The sequence below is a fragment of the Gymnoscopelus microlampas genome, assembly GCF_963454915.1.
Source record: "Gymnoscopelus microlampas genome assembly, chromosome: 1".
Taxonomy (NCBI): domain Eukaryota; kingdom Metazoa; phylum Chordata; class Actinopteri; order Myctophiformes; family Myctophidae; genus Gymnoscopelus; species Gymnoscopelus microlampas.
This window is the reverse complement of record NC_139962.1, coordinates 34,700,520-34,712,695: the sequence shown is the minus strand read 5'-3', so window position 1 is coordinate 34,712,695 and position 12,176 is coordinate 34,700,520. Positions and strand designations below refer to the sequence as shown.

At 44.3% G+C, this 12,176-nt stretch overlaps 1 long non-coding RNA gene across 1 annotated transcript; it reads right to left on the bottom strand.

Annotated features, from left to right (window-relative positions):
- Positions 1 to 7,470: 7,470 nt before the first annotated feature.
- Positions 7,471 to 11,880, bottom strand: LOC311063864. Its single transcript, XR_014602647.1, has 6 exons — positions 11,802 to 11,880; positions 9,626 to 9,669; positions 9,344 to 9,474; positions 8,405 to 8,491; positions 8,249 to 8,310; positions 7,471 to 8,138 (listed from the first exon to the last, which is right to left on the bottom strand). It is a non-coding gene; the product is annotated as an uncharacterized lncRNA (long non-coding RNA).
- Positions 11,881 to 12,176: the final 296 nt, after the last annotated feature.

Genomic DNA, 12,176 nt, shown 5'->3' with positions numbered 1-12,176 from the left:
CTCCCACGGGAACAAGCTGGTTTCCGTCGTGGAAGATCAACAGCAGACCAGGTAACACTACTCTGTCAGGACATCGAGGACAGCTTCCAGGATAATACGAAAGCTGGGTTAGTGTACCTGGATCTGACTGCTGCGTATGACACCGTGTGGCACCGGGGACTCCACCTGAAGCTGCTGAGGACAATACCGGACCGCCACATGGTGAAATTCATCATGGAGACACTTTCCAACCGCAGCTTCATCCTCCAGACCAGCAGTGGCCAGTGCAGTAGGCTCAGAAGACTGAGGAACGGGGTACCGCAGGGGTCTGTTCTCTCACCGATGCTGTTCAATGTTTATATCCATGACCTACCTGATACAGCATCCAGAAAGTATGGCTATGCAGACGATCTTGCCATCATGCTGAGCCGACCAACGTGGAAGGCGATGGAAGAGGGTCTTAACGAAGACATGGGCACACTGGTAGCCTACCTTCGAAGGTGGCGTCTACAGCTCAGCGTCGGAAAGACAGTCGCAGCGGCATACCACCTTAGCACCAGAGAAGGGGAGGCATGCGTTAATCCGACAGACCTTTTCTCCGACTATGTGGCATCCGCGTGCGGTTAGGGTTAGGGTGCGGGTTTGGTTCGGGTTTACTGTTTAATGTCGGAGCACTGCGCTGTCGGAGGAATGCGCTGTCGGACTAACGTATTGTGCACCCCCAGAGAAGCCAGGAGGGAACTTGAGGTGCGCGTCGATAACAAATGTCTGGAGGTCCAGCAAGCCCCGAAGTACCTTGGAGTGCGTCTGGATCGGACATTATCCTTCAAACAACATCTGGAAGAAGTCAAGGCCAAGGTGACATCCAGGGTCGCGCTGATCCGCCGCCTCGCTGGAACAACCTGGGGAGCCTCCGCTAAGACGCTGCGAATATCCACCCAAGCCCTGGTCTTCTCTGCAGCGGAATACTGCGCCCCAGTCAGGAGCAGAAGCCCACATGCGAGAAAGGTCGACGTGGCTATCAATACCTCACTCCGAATTATAACTGGATGCTTAAAGCCTACCCCTGTGTCCCTCTTGCCAGTCCTCGCGGGAATAGCACCGGCCGGCCTCCGACGGGAGGCTGCCACCCTCGCCCTGGCCAGGAAGGCACAAAAGTATGACTGGCACATCCTGCACAACACCACAATAACACCAGCACCTCCAAGCAGACTCAAGTCCCGCCACCCCTACAACAAGGCAGCACAAGAGATGCTCAACTCCACCTCTGAGGACATCTCCAGAGATGCATGGTTGGCAGCAGCTTGGAAGGAGGAGTGGGAGTCAGCCGGGCCCTCCCGAATCCACCGTTACATCTGGGACCCAGGAGATGGCGCCATTGGAGGAGATGACCTACCACGCCGGCAATGGACCACACTGAACCATCTACGAACTGGGGTCGGTCGCTTTAAAACATCAATGAAGATGTGGGGCTTGGCGGACAGTGCGGCATGCGAGTGCGGTGACCCTGAGCAGACCGCCGACCATATAATCACCATCTGCCCCTTATATAGACCACCCTCGGAAGCCAGCCTCTTTGACCTAGGACCAGAGATGCGGGCATGGCTACACGACACCGAGTTGGACCTCTGACGTTACACGAAAGAAGAAGAAGAAGGCACATAAGTACCATTACTGTTGAATGAAGTGTACTCGGAAGAATCTTGGGCAATGTGAATGCTGGCCAGCTGGGAGAGTGCAATCGTACTCGGGAACAGTTCGAATCAATTGGACCCAGTCTGAATCCGCCCTGAAACTCAGAGTCTTGTAGTGAAGGGCAAGTGGCCTCGGCCAATCAGCAGGCAGGGCATTTGCAGAGCCAACCAATCAATGCTGGGGATCACTTCCACAAGTCTCTGTCAATTTCCACAGGTGTCAGTGAATCACGCAATTAGCCCTCCATACTCCACCACAAGAGAGATGTATTTTATCGAGTCTGACTTTTACTTTCGTATATGCAAATGTCAAAATCGATAAAATACATCTAAGGCTACTTTAGGACAGGGGTGGACAGCCTTTTTCTTTGTTTCTCTTTTTTCTTTACCAGAGGGCCATAAAGAATACATCAAGTGAGCAAAAGGGCTGCACATTGGACAATTGAAAAGTGAAACACAATGATCAATTAAGCAAGGGATAATTGCCGGGTCGCCGGTCATTATTGATAAATAAGTCCCAACAGGATGATTAGGCACCGTCACGTAATTATCCTGCTTATTACATGGCTACTTAATAAATACATATGTAGTACCCTGCAAAATGTGTTTACATTTGTGTACACTGTATAATGTTGTTTACATTTTGAGAACCCTGTTACAGATGTGTTTACATTTTATTTCTAATTATTTTCAGTCTATACTGCTGTTTGTTCATGGAAGAAATGTTATTGGGGGATGGAGGTGTCAATCAAACTGAGCCAACCTACTGAGAGAGAGAGGGGGTGGGACTAAAAAAAGCAGAAAGCATGAAGTCACTGTGGTGTTTTCAGTGGGAAAAAACGAGTGGACAAAAAGGGACATTAAGTGTTAAAATACATTCGGATTTTGGTCAAATCCAATTGCATTTCAGTTAAGAGCCACAGGGTTTGCATCAGTGTGGTTTTGTACCAGTTTAGCCTGTAAGGAAAAAACGGGAGAGTGTGTGTTACAGTCAGATGTCTAGCACCACCAGTTGCTGACAGTGTAACCTAGCTAATGCTAAGCTAAAGCATAAACAAACACAAGTTGAGCTGTCCACTAACACTTGTGACTGCAGGAGGAGTGAGTATGAATACTTACTACATGTGAGAATTGATAAAAAAAAATACATTGTTGTAAAGGATAGAAAGTAATTAGTGTGTGGGTTTTCCTTTTGGATATAGTGTGCTTCAGGACATTGCTGCACCAGCTGTAGCAATAGAAGTGCTCAGAGCTTGCCACTGCATACTGAGGGTCCACATGCACACAGAGTGGTGCACTTGGGTCTGCCTACAGCACAGCACTACTCACCTGGAACTAAGAGTGTGGACACTGCAGCTCCTGTACAGGGTTTCTAAGGAACTGTGAGTACAGACCATAGTCTACCTAACTGTGAGGATTCTTCCAATGAGCTCCAACAGCGCGCGAACGATACTGGTACCATAAACTGAGTCAAACAAACCCCGGGGTATTTACTTTATTTGGTTTGGGGAATTATTGTATTTTATTTTATTTTTATTCTATCAGGGTCAGAAGGATCTTGAGGCAGGGTCAGTTCACCTGTTGTGAAATAAATACCATTTCCCTTTGTTATAAAATGCAATGCTTGTGTTGGGTGATTCATGAGTAATGTGAGTTTCTGGTGAATGTATAAAATAATAGTATAGCTACAATAAGTTAACCGGGCCTTTTGCACTTGAACCCAGTATATGCAACATTAACTAGCCACAGTAGACACATCCTGATATTGTATTTTGTTGCCATTACCAATTGAGAATTGAGTGAGGGGGCTACACATAAATAAATTGACCCAAACGTAACAACAAAACAAAGTATTTCCTTGCTTACGGCAATGGAAGTATTCAAATTCCAATTCAGTGATTGGCCAATCAGAATCAAGCATTCAAACCAAGCCGTATAATAAACTGTTTTAACCACCTGATTCGGATGCTATCAATGCATTGAATGGGAGATTATCACGTTTTATCAGACCATTGAATGGGCAAAGTAGGCGACCTACTTACCTACCCGCGATTTATCAGACCATTCATTGGGTGTTATCAAGACATACTGACCTACCAACGGAGATGACTTAAATAGTTCAGTTTCGGTTTTGGTTTTGGTTTCGGACCATGACGGAGGCGCGCAGTCTCAGGCGAGCTGGAGCCCCGCGATGGACCACCGAGGGAGCTAAAGCGACCGAGTTGCCGTCCTGAGCGGTGTGACGCTCGCCTGAGCCTACTCAGCGCCGTTGGAGTTATGTACCGATAGGCACAGAATCGTAAATATTGTTGTGGGGACTGCTCCGCCTCCAAAGTAGGTCAGTAGCTCCTGATTACGCCCAATGAATGGTCTGACAAATCGCGGGTAGGTCCGTGTATCGCCTACTCCTCACCTACTCGCCCCATTCAATGGTCTGATAAAACGTGATAATCTCCCATTCAATGCATGATAGCCGGTGGTTTTAACACATCTTCTCTTCCGGGGGTCCCTGTCACAAAAGAATGTTTTCAGATGGGGGTCTGTGGCCAAATACATATAATTTTGGGCGTCCTTGACATGAAAAAGTTTGAGAACCACTGCTTTTAAACTCACACTTTTTTTTACCCACACTGAGCCAGCTAGGTGCCCTAGTCTGTCAACGCCAAAATAGACCCGTCTCCCCTAATGCCTCCATGCTCAGGACTGATCGATTCGAGTATTTCTCTTCGGTTTTCCGACACCGTGTATTTCCCTAGATGTGTCTGGCTGCTATTTTCAGAGGCAGTCTTCCTTCTGCTCAAACTGGGTCTGACAGTCCGACTATACGGCAGTCGTTTGTGTGTGCGCACACCGTTCACTGAACCCCGACACCTTTCACGTCTGACAGTCAGTCTAATCACGTCGTAACACAGGGCTCTGTTTGCGTGTGTGTGTGTGTGTGTGTGTGTGTGTGTGTGTGTGTGTGTGTGTGTGTGTGTGTGTGTGTGTGTGTGTGTGTGTGAGGTGTGATAGGGAGCCATGTGTGATTTCTTTATGTCTTGCAGGGTGTTTTGCTGATGCCACATTGAAGCTGTCATATTTCAATGCCAACTCATGCAATCAGCGGCTCACTGTCTACAAGAGGTCACAATGATGTATACAAGCATGCACGTACGCACATGGTTGCGCGCACACACACACACACACACACACACACACACACACACACACACACACACACACACACACACACACACACACACACACACACACACACACACACACACACAGATTAAAGCTAAATTAAATCTCAAGCCTGAAAAGTTGTTGTTACAGTAGGCCTAATATGCAGTGGTGGAAAAGGTACTCAAATGTGTTACTTAAGTAAAAGTGTCAATACTAGTTTTGGATAAACATTTACTTAAAGTACGAAACGTAAAAGTACTGAGATGTTTGAAAATAGCAGATCTACAAGCTCAGAACGTGTCGCGACGCATTGTGAGCTTGTAGAAAAATCGGCTATTTTCAAATAGCCTAGGTATGAAATAGGACTAAAGTGGTTCATTTATGTTTTATAATGTAATAATGTATATCTGCAAAGTAACTAGTGACTAAAGTTTTCAAATAATTGTAGTCAAATAATTTGCCTCTGAGATGTAGTGGAGTAGAAGTAATGGTAATTGTAAATGCTCAAGTAAAGTACTAATACATCAAAATTGTACTCAAGTACAGTACTTAAGTAAAAAAGATTACGTAGTTACTTGCCACCACTGCTGGTATGCACTTGTTGTGGGTGATTGCAGGTGGATAATGGTGTTGGCCAGGCTTTAGTATGTGTGTGTCTTTTACGTGGGAGTGGTGTTGCAGGTCTCATGTGTTGCTGGTAGTTGTAGCATGGCCTCTTAACCGTATCAAAAGGTCAATTCTGCAGACCCCCCAACCCTCCCCCCACCCCCTCTATCCTCCCTAGCCTGACTCAGACTTGCTGGTTGATTCCATGTGATTTAGGGCTCAGGGACACAGGCCCGGCTCTTCTCCCAAGCCCCCCAGCCTTGGCATTTCTGTCACATGTGATGATTTAAGAGACCCAGCCAAAGACCCCGGGATATCTGACGCACGGATGCCTATAAGCCCCACGACAACTCACCTCCCCAGAGCACGATCTCTAGTCCCCAGTTTCCCACTGTCCTAGACTCTGATATGCCCCCATGCTGTGTAATGAACTCAACATAGCAATCAGAACTGAGGTATCAAACCCTTTCCCACCATATAGTCTGAACTCTGAAGACTATTATTGTTGTCTCCGCCAGGAGACTATGTTTTCACTTTCCGTCCCGTCCCCCCTCGGCCAAGCTAACATTGGTCAAGCCTCACGTGATACGTGACAATACGTTGAAAGAGTGTGCTCTGATTGGCTAGTGAGACGCATGACATATATGGTCCTATAAATAGATGTGTCACTTCGGAGCGCTGCGGTGCGCGTTCCGAAGTGACATCAGTGCCATCAGCCAAGCTAACATTTAGTGGTTACATGTCGCCTTTCCGACAGACGGATAGGACACTTACACAGACAGGACGGATAGGACACTTACACAGACAGGACGGATAGGACACTTACACAGACAGGACGGATAGGACACTTACACAGACAGGACGGATAGGACACTTACACAGACAGGACGGATAGGACACTTACACAGGCAGGACGGATAGGACACTTACACAGACAGGACGGATAGGACACTTATACAGACAGGACGGATAGGACACTTATACAGACAGGACGGATAGGACACTTATACAGACAGTGTGTCATGTTACTATGACACAGTAACATGTTCTATTTTTTGTAAGAATTAGAACATAAGAATTAGAACATTCCCAACATTCCCAACACAAGTCTGCTGGCGGAGACTTGTGCTCCGAGGAGCACATTTTCTAGTTATTTTATGTGATGACTGACATTATCTGTGCTAATACTGATTTGATTCAGGCCGGTTGCTCAGTGGCTACACTGCAAAAAATGGCCAAATTAAAACAAGCAAAATATTTTTAAATTGAGACATATTTCTTTATATCAAGCAAAAAAAACTGCCAATGGGGTAAGCATTTTTTTCTATACTAGAATTCTTAAAACTAGAAACAAAGTCTAGCCACTGAAAGAGCATACTGGTGCTTAAAACTAGACAAAAATGCCTACATCTAAAGCAAGTTCTGCTTAATACAAGCAATGAATACTTTGTTATTTAAGAAAGATATGCTTAAATGTGGTATTTTTGTTCTCTTTATTAAGCCGATTCTGAGGATTTTTTCCTTAAATCTGAGAATAATAATAAGCCCCAAAACTCTTACAATAAGAAGCAATTCCTTCAAAATAATAGAATGAAAAGTCTTAAATTAAGACACCAGAAGCATTCTTATTTTCAGCATTTATTTTCTTTTATAAAGCAGCTCAGGCCCACATGCTATAAAATAGTGGTTCTCAAAGTGGGGTCCACGCAGGGACCCCCAGGAGTCCATGAAAGGATTTGAGGAGGTCCTGCTGAACATTTGTTGACATAGCCTCAATGTCAGTTTTACTACTTTAACCCATGATATAATTTTAACAACCCAAATTGTGTATGGGGAGGCCCAGCGGCACAGATTATTTTCAGAGGGGGGTCCAAAGCCAAATATTAATTTGGGGATCCTGGACTGGAATAAGTTTGAGAACCACTGCAAAGTTGGGCAGGGGGAGGACTTCACACTTTACACAGCAGACACTCAAGTCTGGACACTCAACTGTAAACATTCAATTCTAAAAACCATCCAGCGTGACAATACAATGTATATATAAAGTGCTTTGAGGGAGAGGCATAACTGATCCTTACTTCACAGGGTCCATCAGTTGAAGAATAATTGTTACCAAGACGTCTTGGCGGTAATAAAGCAGTACCAAGCTCTGTTGGTGACTAACCTGAGTAATCAACTAACCGTATTACAGCAACATCAAGGAACTGAACTGGTGGCGTTTGGTCTTTTTCTATGAGTCATGTTCCACTTGGGGTATGTGAGGTGAACGGTGTAATCACTCGCCATGAGATACATCATGCTGGCATAGGTGTCCTCTTTTGGGGGGAGCACGGTGGCGCAGTTGGTAGTGCTGTCGCCTCACAGCTAGAAGGTCCTGGGTTCGATTCCCGCAGTTGATGCTGTGGGCGTGTCCTCTCCTCCGAGTCATCAGTGCCCACCCCCTAGGTGGGGTTGGCGAAGGGGCCTTTCTGTGTGGAGTTTGCATGTTCTCCCCGTGTCTCCTAGGGTAGGTACCCTCACAAAAACATGTAGTAATCCTGGTCACAATACTGCCTCCCCCTGGATAAAAAAGGTGTCATCTTTTGGGAAGGTCAATACAGGCATGGCTCCAATGGCATGTGCAGATGGTTTCACAGACGGCAGGGCTGAGTGGAGTGGTCTTGCCTGAAGAAAGGTGTTGGGGTCTTCTGCAGACTGACACAAACACAAACAGAAAAAACAAAAAAATATCACAAAAAATGTATGCGTTGCATTCTGAATCTTATAGTCAAATATGAAAATTGCCATATATGCACATTTCTTACCTCAAGGATGTGAGCAGAGCATGTATGTCCTAACTTCATGTGGTGGAGACATGTCAGGCGGGCTGCAAAGTTAAAAACATTAATTTACAGCAGCCAGTTATTTAAACAAGCGTATACTTTCATGAGATACTCCGTCAGAAACAGTAATTACTGTACCTTTGTCCAGCTGCTTAAGGTCCCACAGCGGATCACTTTGGGTACAAAGTAGGAGTTCCGTCAATCGAGGATTCGTCAGAGTTCATCCTATGACACAGACAGATAAAGAGAGAGAGCAGGTCAGTTCACATTCCTCCAACGAGGATCTACCGGTGTTCATCCATAACTAGAGAGAGATCACAGAGAGACAACATTTTTGTGCCATCAGGATACAAAAAAAATCACAAACACATAACATAAATACAAAATACATACAAACTGGAAAAGGCCACCAGTCATGATTCAAGAGGCATCACATTACATTGTATGCACAGAACTGAGATGGGGCCTGTTTGTTCAGGAGTCCTATAGGGACAAATGATCTTGAAGCCCTAGCCTGCAACATTGGCACTGTGTACCGTCGTCCTGATGGTAAAAGGTGGTATTGACTGTATAACGGGTGCGTTCTATCCCAAGCAATAGCTCTCCCCTTCCTAAGCACCCGGGTCTCATACATTGCTGCTATACTCTCATGTCGTACCCCAGCTATCTTGCTGGATACATTGATGATTTTATGGAGTTTGTTCTTATTAACCAATGATAGTGAGCCATACCAGGAAACAAAACAGAAAGTCAGTGCACTCTCCACGAAGGATCGATGGAAGAGCACCATTACACTTTTTTGCACATTATACGGTCTCAGTCTGTGCATAAAATGCAGCCTCTGCTGACCTTTCTTATAGATGGCATTAGTGTAGGAATTCCATGTCAGCTTGGAATCAATCGTTGTACCCAAATACTTGTATTCGTCAACAGTCGCCACCCCATCCCCATCAATAACTATTTGCTGGTGTGCATCATGAGCACTAGTCCTACAATAAAATATACTTAGTGTTCTTAATATTCAACTGACTGAAGGAAGCACATGCAGGCCTACTTCAAAGGAATACATTTGCTTACATGTTCCAGTTCTCTGAAGCAGGGGTCAATGAGTCAATGAAGGCCCATCTGGGTTGTTATTCAAGGTCCAAGACCTGGGAAACATCCTTCTTGTTGGGTCTGGTCTTAGGCTCTCAGTTGACTCTGCCAGACTGCCAGAAAACATAACAAAAATAAACAATTACAATTTAAAAGTGTAACCTGGCATTACGTTTCTAATAGCAGAAACTGAAGTGTGTCAGATGTTTGTCATTTGTCTGCCAGGTATCAGTGGTGTGTTAACATGAGTAGTAGCTTACTCACTTAGCTCCACTGGCTGCATATCTGTCCTGCAACATTGTAGTGCTCTATGAGGTAAGGGATAAAAGGATAATATACATTAGAAACAATGTTTGGTAATGTCTAGACGCCAATTAGAAATAACTAAGTAATAGTAAAAAAAGGAATTAAACAAATAACCACTGGCAACCACTGGCATAAATGAGGCTAGACAAGACAGTAGCAAAGGGCCTTGCAGTCAAGACAAACAGCCAAATATACAAACAACATAAGCCACAATCTATAATACAAATTACTACTACTACTAATAATAATAGTCTGTTTTCAACCTGGTGTCCCTATTTTGGACAACATTCTCAATAATGGCCAGCCTACACCCTCACAACGTGCCACTGTCTAACCCTACCGCATTAATTGTTGGTACAATGATAATTCGGGACCCCCAGGGGTCCTCGAGGGAGATCCAGGGGGTACCGAGCTAAATGATGGATAGTTAGGAACCAAATTGACCCTTATGGCTTATGGTTAAATTAACATAGATTTTACAATATAAATTGGGGTCCCGGAGATAGAAATGCCATTAAATAGGGGTCCGTAGCCTAATGCATGTCAAACTGGGGGTCCTTGAAATTAAAAGAATCACTGCTAGAGACGTAAAAATCTTCTCTTATGGGACTCCCTAGCTGGCATATCTTTTCAAATGGGGGTCCGCGGGCTTGTGAAAATAGCAGATCTACAAGCTCACAATCGCGAGGCGTTGTGATGTGAGCTTGTAGATCTTCTATTTTCACAATGTGCGCCTATTTCTTAGGTAATATTTGACAATGTGGCCAATGTTTGACCATGTTTTATAGTATTGTTTGTTGTGTGTCCATTTATATTTTAGAGCAGTGGTTTTCAACCTTTTTCGCATCAAGGACCCCCAAATTGACAAATATTAGCCCTGGGACCCCCATTTGAAAATATATGCCAGGGACTCAACCATTTAGATTTTTTAGGGGGTCCCAATCTACACTGTATCACCATCATCAGTGTTCATTTAACTCTGAGAGTGTACAAATGGAACCAAATGGACCCTAACGGGTCCATTTGGTTCCATTTGTACACTCAGAGTTACAGACATATAAGGGTCAATTTGGTTGCTAACTATTCATTTGCCTGGGGACCCCCTGGAACCCCCTCAAGGACCACTGGTGGTCCCCGGACCACTGGTTGAAAGCCCCTGTTTTAGAGGGATTAAAAAGGTCTTATAAGTTCTTAAGTTGTCTCTTTATAAATGTGCAGATACCCTGTATAGTGTATGCACTTACACTGTATGTTGGTTTGTTTACTGTTGAGTGAGAAAAACATTAAGATAATCTTCTTGGGACCCCCAGTTTGGTAACCACTGCCCTAGGCCAGTTTAGCTTTTCTAACCCACAGGGGTGCAACATTTAATTGAATACATTTATTATAAATAATATTCTTATAAAAGCGATTTTCTGAACATCTACAAGATCACAAAGCATGTTGTCAGCTTGTAGATGAACATTTTTTAAACATTTTTTAAACAACACAGTTGTATGACAAACATAAAATATGGCTAAAGTAAAGTAGTAAATAGATGCTTTAAACCAGAGGTCTTCAACGTTTTCCAAAGACCCCTAGCTGAGAGAGAGATGGAGCAGGGACCCCCTCTATATTGTATAAAATTGTATTTCAGATTAAACTTTTTTTTCAACTTGGTCTGCTCTTTTTACCCCCTCTAGACCAAACCTTTTTGCCAAAAATAGCCGATCTACAAGCTCACTGTGAGCTTGTAGATCTGCTATTTTTCTAGATCTGCTATTTTTGGTTACCCTCAGAAAAGGGATGCTAGGGTTCAAGTGGTTAATGTAAAAAATAAATATATAACACACACACAGATTTGGCGGCCCCTGGGTAGTAACTCTGAGGACCCCCTGTTGAAGACCCCTGCTTTAAACATCACTTGGATACAATAATATTGTAATTGTGTGTAAATACGTTTGTACCGAACACTAGTTTCAACATGGCGGAGTCCAGCGGGCCGTGTCTCTGGGGTAAACAAAGAAGGACGAGAGTCCCTCGCTAACTTCGCTAAATAAATCGATGACATAAACTTAAGCAACAAAAGTATGAGGAATATGACAAAAGACAACGTTTGCTAAATATATAGTATATACAGTGAACGTTAACTTACCTTAGCATAACAACTCTGAATGAATGAACGGAGCAGACTAGAGCTGCAGAAAAACAACAAGACCGTTCTTCTCTTCCTGTTTCTTACGCGCGCTTCTCCAGTGATCAACTGCGCATGTGTAGTGCGGTCAGTGTTGCCAGATTCTGTGAGAGAAACAAGCAACCAGGTCTAGGAAAACCAGCCCAAAACCAGCCCAAAAGAAGCGACTATGGGCAACATGAGCACTTTAACACATACATCAGCTATTTGAAAATAGCAGATCTACAAGCTCACAACGCGTCGCGATGCGACGCGTTGTGAGCTTGTAGATCGGCTATTTTCAAATAAAATCTTGCAGGGAAATTATAATGAGCAGATCTGGCAACCCTGAGTGCG